The sequence below is a fragment of the Dipteris shenzhenensis genome, chromosome 31, assembly GCF_047967505.1.
Source record: "Dipteris shenzhenensis isolate YYH24624 ecotype China chromosome 31, Dip_SZ_1.0, whole genome shotgun sequence".
Lineage (NCBI taxonomy): Eukaryota > Viridiplantae > Streptophyta > Polypodiopsida > Gleicheniales > Dipteridaceae > Dipteris > Dipteris shenzhenensis.
Window position 1 is genome coordinate 11517290 of NC_141626.1, and position 13789 is coordinate 11531078.

The window sequence follows — 13789 nt, forward strand, 5'->3', positions numbered from 1 at the left end:
GATGTCCGAAAGTTGTCCAAATCCGCTTGTAGCCCACCTTGTTTCAATTTGTCTGACATGACTATCTGGATCTTGCCCTTTCTTGCATGTGAATTTTTCTAGCTTTACCAAAGGATTCTACATTCTTAGTTGGCCTTGTCGTTGTCTTTGAGCTCGAGTTTGTAATTTCTTTTTTGTAGGTGGAGGCAATGGATTGAAGTCAAGTTTTCTTTGAGCCTGAACAAATAGGCATGCTGCAAAGGGATCAAAGTTTGGCCTATCCTTTCAGGAGCCGTATCTTTTGATCCAGAGGGAATTTCATAGCGCTTTAAAAAACAAAATTGCTTGTCAGCTCGCGCTCTATGCACTAAGCACCTCAAATATTCCATCTAAGATTTCCCCCAGTCATCATCATCAAATCCTCATCATTAAAACCACCTCTTGATCCATTGCAACACATCTAGTACAGAAAATGAATTAATATAAAATTCATTTGTAGCATTTGATGCTTCAACATGTAGTCTAGTTATAGACTATCACGACCATAGAGGAGATCTAACTCCACCAAGCCAAGTTGCCGCATTACTTGATTAGTTCCCACCAACGTCAGTCCCATCAGATCTATCATCGGTGTACACATTCACACACTAACACCAGCTCAGTCTCTTAGCGCTCAGTAGTTCACCACACTAGCATGACACTTGGTAGAGTTCTCCTTCTCAGATTTAGGATTGTTACATTCTTCTTGCACACACATATGCCACCCATGTAAAGCCACATATTGTTGATTATTTTTAGCATTGGTTCCTACACACATACACATCAGCCTTGTACAGTCTCCTAGCTATGCCCAACATGATGTTATCATCATTTCATTACAAGATTGATCCTTGGCATACACACGTTCTTCCATCACATGCCTTGGTTTTGATCGTTCAACGTAACCTCCCAGTGATGGCAGCTCTCACACAGTGTTATCATGGGTAGCCTAAGCTCCTAGAGCCATCTCTCACACAATGTTCTCATGGGTAGACACTCTCACCAATACACGAGTAAGCCTCTTGGACAAAGCACTAGACCGCCACCTCCAGCATGGAGTTCTTCACATCACATAGTTGATGATACATGAGTTATCATGAATCTAGATGAGATCCATGAGTTCAAACAAAACCTTTTTCGACCACTAATTTGCCACAGGGTATGTACCAGTGTATGATGCATACTCGAGCCTCATTGGCCTTGAGAGATCAGATGTAGATGCTTCAGATGTTAGCATGGATCAATCCAGAATCATTGATCATGCACAGTCCTCGATAAGCCCTTAACATGAGGCACAATTCTCAGTAAGTCATTGCATTCTCCAAAAAAAAAAAGGCTTCTTGTTTCTTTGATCTAGCATAGTCTAGAGTTAGGAATGACCTCACAAAAAAAGGCTACACTTTGACCCATTTATCATTACCCAGCATCAACTACAAGAGAAGCACACATGAAAGAACTTGTGCTAGTCACAAGACTTGAGGCCACTAAGCTTGTTGTACCTAGTAAAGCTCCCTTTAGGAATAAATGATCCCCATCATTGCTTTAGAAAATGCAATGTTGCTCTTGATCATTGCCTACTCCCTCTTGGTGAGGACCTAGGTTTCTTGAACACCATTACTTAGTGGCCCCAATTCTCTTATCTCATCCATTTCTCTTAGGTCCTCTCATGATCCTACATATCTCTCTCACCAATCAAATGCTCGCAAATGATGGATCCCATATTCCTAAATATGTCCATGGGGTCTAAGAGGATATTGATCTATTGATCTATAACTACCCCCAAAAGAAAGCTCATGGAGCCTCTCCATCCTAAGTGGGGGATCCTCCCCACTAGCCTCTTGATCTCGAGTTGGGGATACTCTCTACTAGCTGTTGATCTCATGTAAATCTATCCTCCGAATATCTTTGGTAAGAAATATCAAAGAATCCATTTGATCCCTTTTAAGTTTTTCATGTCTTAAATCCATTCACAAGTGTATTAAATACGTTGACATACACCCTTTCCTTTCTTCTTGAGAAAAGAGATTGTACTAATTTTATTTGAGACAGTAGGTCCATCACCTAGATAGTGAGGAACTTTGCAATTTCTATTGTGATTTTGGACCTAGTTATGGACGTGAATGTACCCATGTGTATACAAACACATTGTAATTTTTCATATATTCTCTAAAATAAAAAATTTAAGCATTACACTCAAAAGTATTTTTACTTATAGGGGTGATCCAATTGATGGCTCTTGATTATCTACATGGGTTGGTAACCTTTACATCAATATCTACAAGGGGGATCAAATGTTCAAGTAGGGTCATTGGGATGGTCCACATCCATGTATGTATGGTGTCATATATGTGTATATGGGGCAAAGAGTTACATTATAGGAACTCTAATGGGCCTAGGTCATGGTGTGAATAGTCCTTATAGACCTAGGTAACCCCATAGTAGTTAGGGTTGTACGGATTGTATCGTGTTCATTTTGCAAGAGAGGAAATGTGCACATTTTGCAAGAGAGAATGTGTAAATTTTGTGAGAGCGAAGGTGGACATTTTATATAGCAAGACGGCTAGGTCTTCTCTCCCATAGCTTATGTGAGCTATTGCTATCATTTCAACATGTATTAGATTTTTAACATTAGTGCATTGAGATCTTCTGTCATCCCCTACCCACGCCCTACCCATGTATTGCATAAGAAATTAGAGCTATTGATAGGCTTGATCTAATATTCAACAAGACTTTGACTTATGATGTGCCATTAATGAGCTAGTAAGAGGAATTATGCAAGCATCCACTATCAATAAAAATAGTCATTGGGATACTATGGATAGATCGCTACCTCATCCCTACCCTCTATGACAAGGAGCCTTCAAAGTTACTAGTGAGGCTCATATGAATGATGTGGGCTATGAAACAACTCGAAACGAAGAGATGTAGAGTCTCCTTCCACATGTGTCCTCATAAATGTCACCCCTCCCCCTCACCTCCCTCTCCCTATGTAAATGAATACTCATCTAAAACATTTGACCTCATAAAAAAAGGGGAGAAAAGTCGTCCTCCAATTGTGTTATTATTAAAGTCTCTCCTTCTCCATTGACCTCCCTCCCTCATGTTAATAAATTCCTTTGGGCACTCCTCTTCACCCTTCCCTTCTCCTCTTACATCCCCTACTCTTATGCTAATGATCATTCTTTCCTACCTTCCTACCCCTCTCCACTTCCCTTCCACTAAGTGATACAATTTCATTTCTTCCAATTGACGAGCCCCTTTAAATTAGCTTTTTTCTAAAAGACAATTACATATAGTAATACTACCTTGTGGCACAATATGTTTACAATTTTTCTTTTCTCTTTTCTCTTGTTTTTTTGGGTGGATTTTTGTGTGTAGGGTAGGTGTGCATTTTTTTTAATACTATTTATATTATTATTTTAAAGGCATAACTTCAAATGTATACCTATAATTATCAAATGTGTACACCTAAAAATTCCATTGTCTCTCTAAATCAATTCGGCACTTGTTTGTGTGCACTTGTCGCCACCTACACAGCTCCCTCTACACATCCTCCTCTTCCAAGATGTAGTCATTCCCACGATTCACAAAGGCATGTAGATCTGTAAACTATGAGTCATGACTCTCCTTGCTATATAATGTTCTTCAATCTCTGTCTAGGAATTGATTTCAACTTTCAACTTTTAGTTTTCTGGCTCAATCTCTTTCTATGTTATTTAGTTCCAAGTATGACGTATGTACATCAATAGTCAAGTATCTACTCGATTGTTAATGGTGATTGATCATGGACTTATATGAACTATAGTCTCTAGTATAATGTCCCCCTCTCTATGCCTATCTCTCCCCTTCCTTACTTCTATGGGGAGAAAATGCTAGTGTACAAAGTGTTCACACCTAACGTACCTTAACTTTTTTCCCCATATAGTGCACATACTGGTACTTGTGTTGTACATATGGTTACTAATGTGCATATGGTTCACATACAAAGGGATCACACCTAACGTACCTTAACTTGTTTTCTCATATGGCACACGTACTTGTGTTGTACATATGGTTACTAATGGATGGTACCACCTTGGATCTTCTCATCCACTCAAAACTTCTCGTATCTTTAACCAGCTAAAAAACAATCTTGAAAGTTATTATTATGCATGAAGCTTCAAACAACATAGCCTTAGTTAGACTGATGCCCTTTACCTGAAGGGCATAGACTCAATTCATGGCAAATGACATAAAGGCATGTCTCTAAGTGTCATGGGGGCATGCTTCAACCCGTCCATCTAATTATGTAGAAGGACCAATGCATCAAACAATAGCAAAGAGGGTATGGAGTGCGTAGCCATGCAAGCTACCACACAAGCAGTCCCATCATACTACCCTATTATCAGGCAATCCGATATTGTCATGTCAAGCAGGCAAGCCAGCTAATAGCGAAACCAACAATAGGTCAGCTATATCCCCTCAGAACAAGTTAGTTCTACAAGAGGCATCGCGAGTTATGATCAAGCTATTGTATGTCGTGTGATTCCATAGTCTAGAATTATTGGGACACGTCCAAGTAGTTACCACCTTAATCTTCCTTGACCCTTGTCTATGTGTGGCATGATATCATCTATGCCATGCAAGCTATAAGGTTCACAAATACTCATTGCAAGTCGTGAATGATTTTACTAGGCATGGCTTGTAGCCATTTTTTATTTTTTTGCATATCTGTGTATGTGTTGGTAGTATATCACCCTTGGCTGGTAGTATACCACCCATGGCTATTGGCACCCCCTTCTAGGGTACTCTATGCACTGAACTACGATTCTACGAGTTTGGGCTGCAGGACAGCCAGCTTTCTTTAGCACACAAAAAGCAAAATCATGTATTCCAAAGCTTCTATAGAGCTTTCTTTTGGGTGAAAGGAAAAAATGATCAACTTGAATCCAGACCCACAAGGTTGAAAAACCCATCACCTATAGAATGGAGAATTTTCATGTCACTATGGCTTTAAAAATGTCTACATAATCCAATAACACACTGCCCAAAGTTCATTTGATACAACAATGCCATTTTTCTAACCTCATGATAGTCAAACACAGCATTTAAAAGACATTTCTCTATCATGCACAGTGAGGGCTTTTGGGTGAAAGGAAAAATTGATCAGTTTGAATCCAGACCCACAAGGTTGAAAAAACCATCACCTACGGAATGGACATTTTCATGTCACTATGGCTTTAAAAATGTTTAGATAATCCAAGAACACGCTGCCCAAAGTTCTTATGATACAACAATGCCGTTTTTCTAACCTCATGATAGTCAAACACATTTTTTAAAAGACATTTCTCTATCATGCACAGTGACGACTGCTACCTACTAGGAAGAGCACTTAGAGAGTGGATTTGAGTCTTTGAGAGAGCACCAAAATTATCTTCGGTACTTTGTGATATATGTACGTAGAACCTAGTTTTGAGCTTTTATTATTTTCTTTCTGTATACAAAAATGGTGATGACCGGCTATACGATGTGTTGGTAGTAAACCGCCCTCGGCTATTCGCACCCTCTTCTAGGGTACTCTATGCACTAAACTAGGATTCTATGAGTTTGGGCTGCAAGACAACCAGCTTTCTTCAGCACTCACAAAAAGCTGAATCATGTATTCCAAAGCTTCTATAGATGTTTCTTTTGGGTGAAAGGAAAAAATCATTAGTTTGAATCCAGACCCACAAGGTTGAAAAAATCATCACCTATGGAATGGACAATTTTCATGTCACTATGGCTTTAAAGGTGTCTAGATAGTCCAAGAACTCACTGCCCAAAGTTCTTATGATATAACAATGCCATTTTTCTACCCTCATGAAAGTCAAACACAGTTTTTAAAAGACATTTCTCTATCATGCACAGCGAGGGCTACCTACTAGGAAGAGCACCTAGAGAGTGGATCTCGAGTCTTTTGAGGGAGCACCAAACATCTCTACGGTACTTTGTGATATGTAAGTACAACATAGTTTTGAGCTTTTATTACCTTCTTTCTGTATCCAACAAAGATGATGACCAGCTATACGATGTGTATGACCCACAATATGAAATCAATAAATTACATAGCATATTGCCTGCCTACTTTGAGACATAGACAATTGATGGTCCAGGTAGATCTGGATCTAATAACCCAATCATTCTTTCACTATTTGGCTCATCTTAATTCTTCTACAATGGCTTCACACAGAGTATAGGTTAGAGCAAATGGGTGGCCTAGCATTGACTTTCACATGTGCCTTTGGAAATGAGTTGGAAATGCTTGACCATGGCATGCTTCAGTCCTGGAAGGCTGCAAAGACCATTGATGGGCTTCGTCTGCCAATTGGTCACCATGATACCAGGCCACTGTGTTGCAGCCCCCCCCCTTCTCTCTCTCTCTCTCTCTCTCTCTCTCTCTCTCTCTCTCTCTCTCTCTCTGTGTGCTTGGTAGGAAATTTATTCCGCTGTTCCATAGAAACTCATGGGTCTCAAGATGATCTCGCAAGAGAATGCACCTTCTTGTGAAGATCGTAGTCGAGGATGAAGAGTCCAGACTTCTCAATCCCCAAAGATACGCCCGAGAGGTTGGGACGCTCTTCAAAAGTGTGATCGAAACAAGAGGCCTTAAGCTTGGCATCCCCAACATTGAGGGCAAGGGTGGAGGAGGCACAGTGGGAGGAAGTATCATAAGAAGCTTTGAGCGAGGCCATTGTTATGGATCTGGCAAAGGGTAGCTTGAGGAAATGAGAAAAGCACAAGGAAAGCAAGATCGATTAAAATCAGTGCGAAGAAGGAAGGATGATGCTGAGCTCAAGATGTGAGTATTGTCGGACATGCATCCTGACAACAAGCTTACCAGCTTAGCTCTCCTAAGCATATTTATCACTCATAATACCTATTCTTTGGCTAAAGTCATTTTTTTACGACTCACTCCCTCTTTACACCAATAGGGGCCCCTATAGGCTTGTGGCAGTAGAGGATATGGAGCTTATGTAGATGGATGTCAAGACAGCTTTCTTGCATGGGGATCTACATGATGAAATTTACATGGTACAACTAGAAGGCTTTGAAGAAAAGGGCAAAGAGCATTTGGTTTGCAAGCTAAAAAAGAGCCTCTATGGCCTTAATAAAGCGAGTAGAGAATGATATCAGAAGTTTGATGCTTTCATTCGGTCCCAAGGTTTCAGAAGAAGTGAGATTGATCACTACCTCTACACTCAAAGGGAGGGCTAAGAATAACAGCCTGATACTAATGCCACTTTATGTGGATGATATGCTACTGGCTAGCAAGAAAACTTATGAGCTAGATGCATCAAAGGCCAAGTTGCATGAGGCCTTTGACATGAAGGACTTGGGACCTATAGGTCATATTCTTGGTATGTGCATCACACGTGATCGGAGTAGAAAACTCCCTTGACTTTTGTAGAAGGAGTATGTCACAAAAGTATTGCAACATTTCAATATGGAGGGGGGGAAGGCAGTGAGTACTCCATTGCCTCCATATGTGAAACTGAGTCTGAAATATAGTCCCAAATTAGATAGCAAAGGGCCATGATGTGGCCAAGGCTCCTTATTCATCAGCGGTTGGGAGTCTTATGTATGCTATGACATCCACTAGACTTAACATTGCATTTGCAGTGGGAGTTATTAGCCAGTATATGGCTAATTTAGGAAAGAGGTATTGGAAGAAAGTTAAATGCATCATGAGGTACATGAATGGTAACAAGGAGATGTGCATCTACTTTGGAAGAGGAGAGATGTGTGTACTTGGGTACATAGATTCAGATTATGCATGGCAACTGGATAGCAGGACATTCACTTCCAGTTATGAGTTCACCTTTGCAGGTGGTGCAGTGTCATGGATGTCTCACACACAGAAGCGTTGCTTTGTCTACCACAAAGGCCGAGTATGTTACAGCCAAAGAGGGTTGCAAGGAGGCTATGCGGCTCTGACTTAATCGACTAGTGAGAGATTTGGGGATTCATACAGATGTACCTACATTGCATAGTGATTCCATGAGTGCTATAGCATGAAATCCATTGTTTCATGCAAAGACCAAACACATTGAGGTCAGCCCAGGTACCATTTCATTAGGGAGGTACTCAAGGACAAGCACATAGAGCTTGTCAAGGTTCATATAGATGATAACCCTGCAGATATGCTAACAAAGAGTTTACCTAGTTAGCGGTTTGAGTATAGTCGTGTATTGACGAGCATTGGATAGTATGTGTTGAGATATCAAGCTCCACTCGTGATATGCCAACGTGACTGTTGTGCATTTATGTCACCGACTTGTTAGCTACAGATGCGGCTGGTACACCGCCCATGAATAATAGCTAATTGACAGCTATCCTTATGTACTCTAGTTCGTGGCTCAGTTAGTATGCCACCTTAGTTAGCTGAGTTTGGTTTGAGACCCACATATAGGGTTCTCCTATTTCTTTGTACTAGAGTTCTTTTGGCTTTCACAACTAAGGAGAGGAAAACTGTTTTCAGCCTCCACCTTTGTGTGTATTCCCCCATTGTGTATGTGAGAAAGCTACAAGTGAGACTCCTTCCTTCTCTCCCACTATCTTCACATGGTATCAGAGCCTGGTTCATGGTAAGGAGCTGAAGAAAGCAAATCGAGTTCGCGGTGTCCTGGTAATAGGACCAGTGTTACTTTCCTTTTTCGAGTTTGGGAGCAAATTTCTACAAGTAGCACAGCCGAAAAGTGCGTGCGTGCATTGTCTCAGATTGAGACGCCCTTCGCAGTGTGGCGAGAGGGCAATATATGCTGCAGGGCCATTTCGGGGCCCGTTTTTGAGGTAGAAGTTCTCCGCAAGCACTGAGAAAAAGGCCCTGTTTTTGCTGTGCGACCACTGTTCTACAAGTCGGTGAAAAGTTGCCGTAAAAATTACATCGTATGCCTGTGTGCAGAGATACTGTGAGTTACAGAATCATCCTTATTGCCTGTTGATGCAAAATCGCCACTAGGAAGTAACTGTGTGGTCAAATACCACTTTTGTCAGTTTTGCAGATTTGCCCGTGTGAGGCAGAAGCTGTGTTTTTTGCAGTGACAGACTATTTTGCAATGTTCTATAATGGCGTCTGATTCTCTTTCAGAGATTGTCACTGAATAGCTTGACAAGAACAACTTCCAAGCGTGGAAGTTTAGAATGACGAATTTGCTTATGGGAAAAGGCTATTGGGAGTTCATTACAGGAAATGAAGAAGAACCAGTTCTTCCTAATGTTCCCAATCAACAGGAAATGCAGGCATTTAAAGGATGGCATGAGAGAGCCAAAAAAGTTATGTACTGGCTGTGTATTAGTATTTCAGATTCTATGATTGTGCATATTGAGGATGCAAGTACGCCAAAGGAGGCATGGGATACCTTGGCAAAAATGTACAGCACAAATACGCAAGCCAGGAAAATGCAGCTCAAGCAGGGGTTGCACAATGTGCAGAGAGAAAATATGAGCATCAATGACTACCACATGAACGTGAAGAAAATTGCAGATGCACTTGCTTCCATTGGGTCGCCAGTGGAAGATGATGATCTAGTTTATGTGACCTTGAATGTTCTAGGAAAGGATTATGCACAGTTCCGGCCATCCATTGCCGTCCGTGAAAAATTTCCTGATTTTGAGGAGTTGTTTGCTCTTCTAAGTTCTGAAGAGCAGAGAAATGGTGGTGCATCTTCTTCAGGAGAAACTTCAAAAGAAACTGTCTTCTACTCAAATGCTGGAAGAGGTAGAGGCAGAGGTAGAGGAGGCCGATCTGGAGGCCGTGGTAGAAATCAGAATATGCAACAAACTCAAGAAGACCAGTCCTTTGGAGGAGGACATGGTAACTCTAGAGGCAGGGGGAGCCAAAGAAGTGAGACTCCTTCCTTCTCTCCCACTATCTTCACAGTATGTCCACTAGTTGTTCTCCCTTAAAGGCACATTGGCCTTTAAGTGGGAGGTTGTGGGGGTTAAAGGCCACTATGCCTTCACCCCAGTTATGTACAATACTCAAACACACATATATATATGGATGACATAGAACATTAGGGTGTTCTCCACCCACCAAAAACTTGTGTGGCTCTTTTCTGGCTGTCTCTCTCTCACCCTCTTTCGTTCCACTTCTATTGAGAGCACTCTCATCTTTTGTCTACATTTTGATAATTCTTTATGTAAGCTTTTGAACATTTACATCAGTACCTTCCATTCAGTACTTTGTTATGTGTTACAATCTCTTTGCTGTCACAAATCTTGGCCTCCCTCGTGAAAAATATTGACACTAAAGAACTTTGCCTCTAGTTCTAGCTCATCAAGCTTTTAGGGTTTCACTCTCTCCCTAACCCTTCAATAGTTCTAATTTGTATGAAGGAGCTATGCCTTTAACTAGGATCATTGATAACAGTTGCCTCCTTCCTTTCGAATGACTAAGATAATATACTTTGTTTTGCTAGCTCTATCTTTCTATTAGATCGTCTTACTATGCACAATGTGTATTCAAAGTTGAGACATTCAACGAATGTAATGACACATCAATATAAATAAAAAAGACTACAAAATATACCGTTGGTATTGCATGATTAGAATAAGTACAATGGATTTGCCTTGAGCATTAGCTGTACATTTGTTGGCAATCTATACCTTTACCACTCTCAAACCATTGCTCCCTCTTTTTATGCCTATGTGTTGTATCACTTCTTGTCGCGCGCGCATTTGTCGCGCGCGCACGAGAGAGAGAGAGAGAGAGAGAGAGTTTGCAAAAGAAAGGAGAGGTGAGAGAAATTGATAGAGGTGAGAGACAAGGAGGGAAGGGGATGAGGAGGAAGAGGAGACTGAGATGGCAGCAAGTGGGATAGGCTGAGCATAGGTTAATCTTAGATTATTAGGAGTTAAGCTTTATGGGAGGGGAAGAACTTACTAATTGATTTTTCAAGCAAAGAGCTTGAAAAGGGAGAGAGGAGGGGGGGGGGAAGCTTTTCGCATATTTTACCTCACTATCCTTGAGCTCCAAGCCTTCTCTTTTATCATTCTCCACGTTATGAGAGTCCTATCAAAAGTTGCTTACCTTCCCCCTTGAGAGTCCTAACAAAACTTGGGTACGTCCTCCCAAACTTGAATAGGTACCCAATAATTCAAAGATGTATTAAAAGTGGAGAAATGTCACCATTTTTCGAATTGTGTTTAAAATTTTATTTAAAAGTGTATACATTTTTTGATCAAAAATTCAAAAATATATTAATTTGTGGAGAAATGAGGAGGGGAAGGGGGATGAGGTCGTCCTATGAGGGCCCCTCTCAAGTCTTATCGTACCCATGTGGTAGTCCTATGAGGGGCCCCTCATAGGACTACCACACGGGTACGATAAGACTTGAGAGGGGCCCTCATAGGACCACCACACAGGTATGATAAGACTTAAGAGGGCCCCTCATAGGACTACCACACGGGTATGATAAGACTTGAGAGGGCGAGAGGGCCCCTGGCCCTCTCAAGTCTTATCATACCCATATTAAAGTTAAAAGTGGTCTGTACATGGGTATGATAAAGTTAAAGAAAGGCTACCCCTGACATGGGTATGATAAGACTTGAGAGGGCCTTGGCCCTCTCAAGTCTTATCATACCCATGTCAAGGGTAGCCTTTCTTTTTTTTGTGGCCCTCTCAAGTCTTATCATACCCATGTCAGGGGTAGTCTTTCTTATTTTTGTACAGTCTGCTTTCAACTTTAATATAGGTATGATAAGACTTGAGAGGGCGAGGGTATGATAAGACTTGAGAGGGCCAGGGGTATGATAAGACTTGAGAGGGCCCTCTCAAGTCTTATCATACCCATGTGAGGGCCAACCTTTCTTATTTGTGTACAATCCGCTTGTATCTTTAATATATATTTTAAGTTATCAAACCCATGTGGTACTCTACTCACATCTTCATTTCGGGATTTTGACTACTCCCGGGAAGATATGAGGGGTGCAAAGTGTGCAAAGAGCTATGGAGGGCACCCAAGAAGGAAGAGTTGGGGCCCTTACAAAGCCCTTAGATGGGAGCTTCATCTTCTCCTCCGATCACCATCTTCTTCCTCACCACCCACCATTTCCACTCCCGCATCGCCCCCCACCCACACGCCCATATCCGCCTCCTCTCCCTCCCTGGCCCCTTCCTCCCCCCTGTCCTTTGCCTCCCCGATATTACCCGCGATTGCTTCTCTCTCATCGACTCCCTCCTGCCCTCTTCTGTCGCGCAAATCGTTCAACAGCTCATGCGCAACCCACAACTCCCTCTCACTTTCTTCCTTGCCGACGTCCGCATGCCCTTCGCACAGAACCTTGCCAACCAGTTTGGCATCCCGCACATCGCGTTCTGCTCCCAGTCCGCTGCAAGCTTTGTGTGCCACCTCACCGTGCGCCAAGGATATCACCCCGCAGGTCTTTATTAGATGCACAATGCTTAAACATATTTCGAAGAGCGAGCGAGACGCGAATGAGAGAGAGAGAGAGAGAGAGAATACGCATGACTGTGCCTGCAGAAAATTTAGCTCTCATTGACTGCATTCCTGGCGTGCCTTCTCACAAACGCTCCGAGATGCATAGCCTTCTTACGCTAGACCCATCCGACTTCTACTTCGACTTCGTTGTCCGTCCCTTTCGACATGTCAGTAAGGCCGCTGCGATTGTGCTCAACACCTTCCGAGACTGCTGCGTTGGAGACTCTCTAGAAAGAGCAGCACAAGTTGCTCACTGTTGGTCCCTTGTTACCGTCCGCGTACTTCAGCAGTTCGCTGCTGACGATCGACGAGGGCTCAACTGTATGCCAGGAGAATTACAACTGCCTCCACTGGTTGGACGCACATTCCCCAGCCTCTGTTCTCTATATATCCTTTGGAAGTCTCCTATGTTTGTTGGAAACAGAGTTCGAGGAGTTGGCTTCCGGCGTGGAGGCGAGCGAGCAACCTTTTCTGTGGGTACTCCGTCCAGATCTTGTGTCTGGAAACCCCGCAAACTTCCTGGAGAGCTTCAGAGAGCGCACGAAGGGTCGAGGTTTGTTGGTACCCTGGGCACCGCAGCTGCACGTTCTCTCGCATCCGTCAATCGGTGGGTTTCTAACGCACTGCGGCTGGAATTCGACACTGGAGAGCATCTGCAGAGGGGTCCCGATGCTGGGGTGGCCGAAGTACGGAGATCAACAGCTGAATATGAGATGTATGGTGGACGAATGGAGGATATGTCTGAGAATGGAAGGAGGAGAGGATGGGTTTGTGGGGAGAGGGGAGGTGGAGAAGAAGGTGCGGCAGTTGATGGAAGGGGAAGAGGGAAGGGAGGTGAGGAGTATGGTGGGCAAGCTGAGGGAAACAGCCTCCATGGCTGTGGCCGAAGGGGGTTCTTCCAACATCAATCTTAAGCTTCTACTCGAATGTATGCTACCAAATGCTTAAAAGAACAAAGCCGTGGCCTAAGAAGCTCTTCCTAATAGCATGACCCTTCGACGACGGGTTAGGAACCTTCACCTTTCTCGACGACGGGTTAGGAACCTTCACCTTTCTCTAATCTTACTAATAGCAGGACCCTTCTACGACGGGTTAGAAGGGTGCCAATGCTTTGATTTAAGTTACTGAAGGAGCAAAAGGATTGCAGATGAGCTAAATGATGTGATAATCAATCATTCATAAGGCCTACCCTAGATCCAAAAAGAACAAAAGAAGACAAAGTGGATGCGTACATGAGACCAAAATGCTCCATGTCAAACTCAATCTCTCGAAAGGCCAAGATGAGCATTCACGTCACAGAATCGCATGAA

At 42.6% G+C, this 13789-nt stretch overlaps 1 pseudogene; it reads left to right on the forward strand.

Moving 5' to 3' along the window:
* The first annotated feature begins 12442 nt into the window (after window positions 1–12442).
* LOC147881023 (7-deoxyloganetin glucosyltransferase pseudogene) lies at window positions 12443–13482 on the forward strand (annotated as a pseudogene).
* Window positions 13483–13789: the final 307 nt, after the last annotated feature.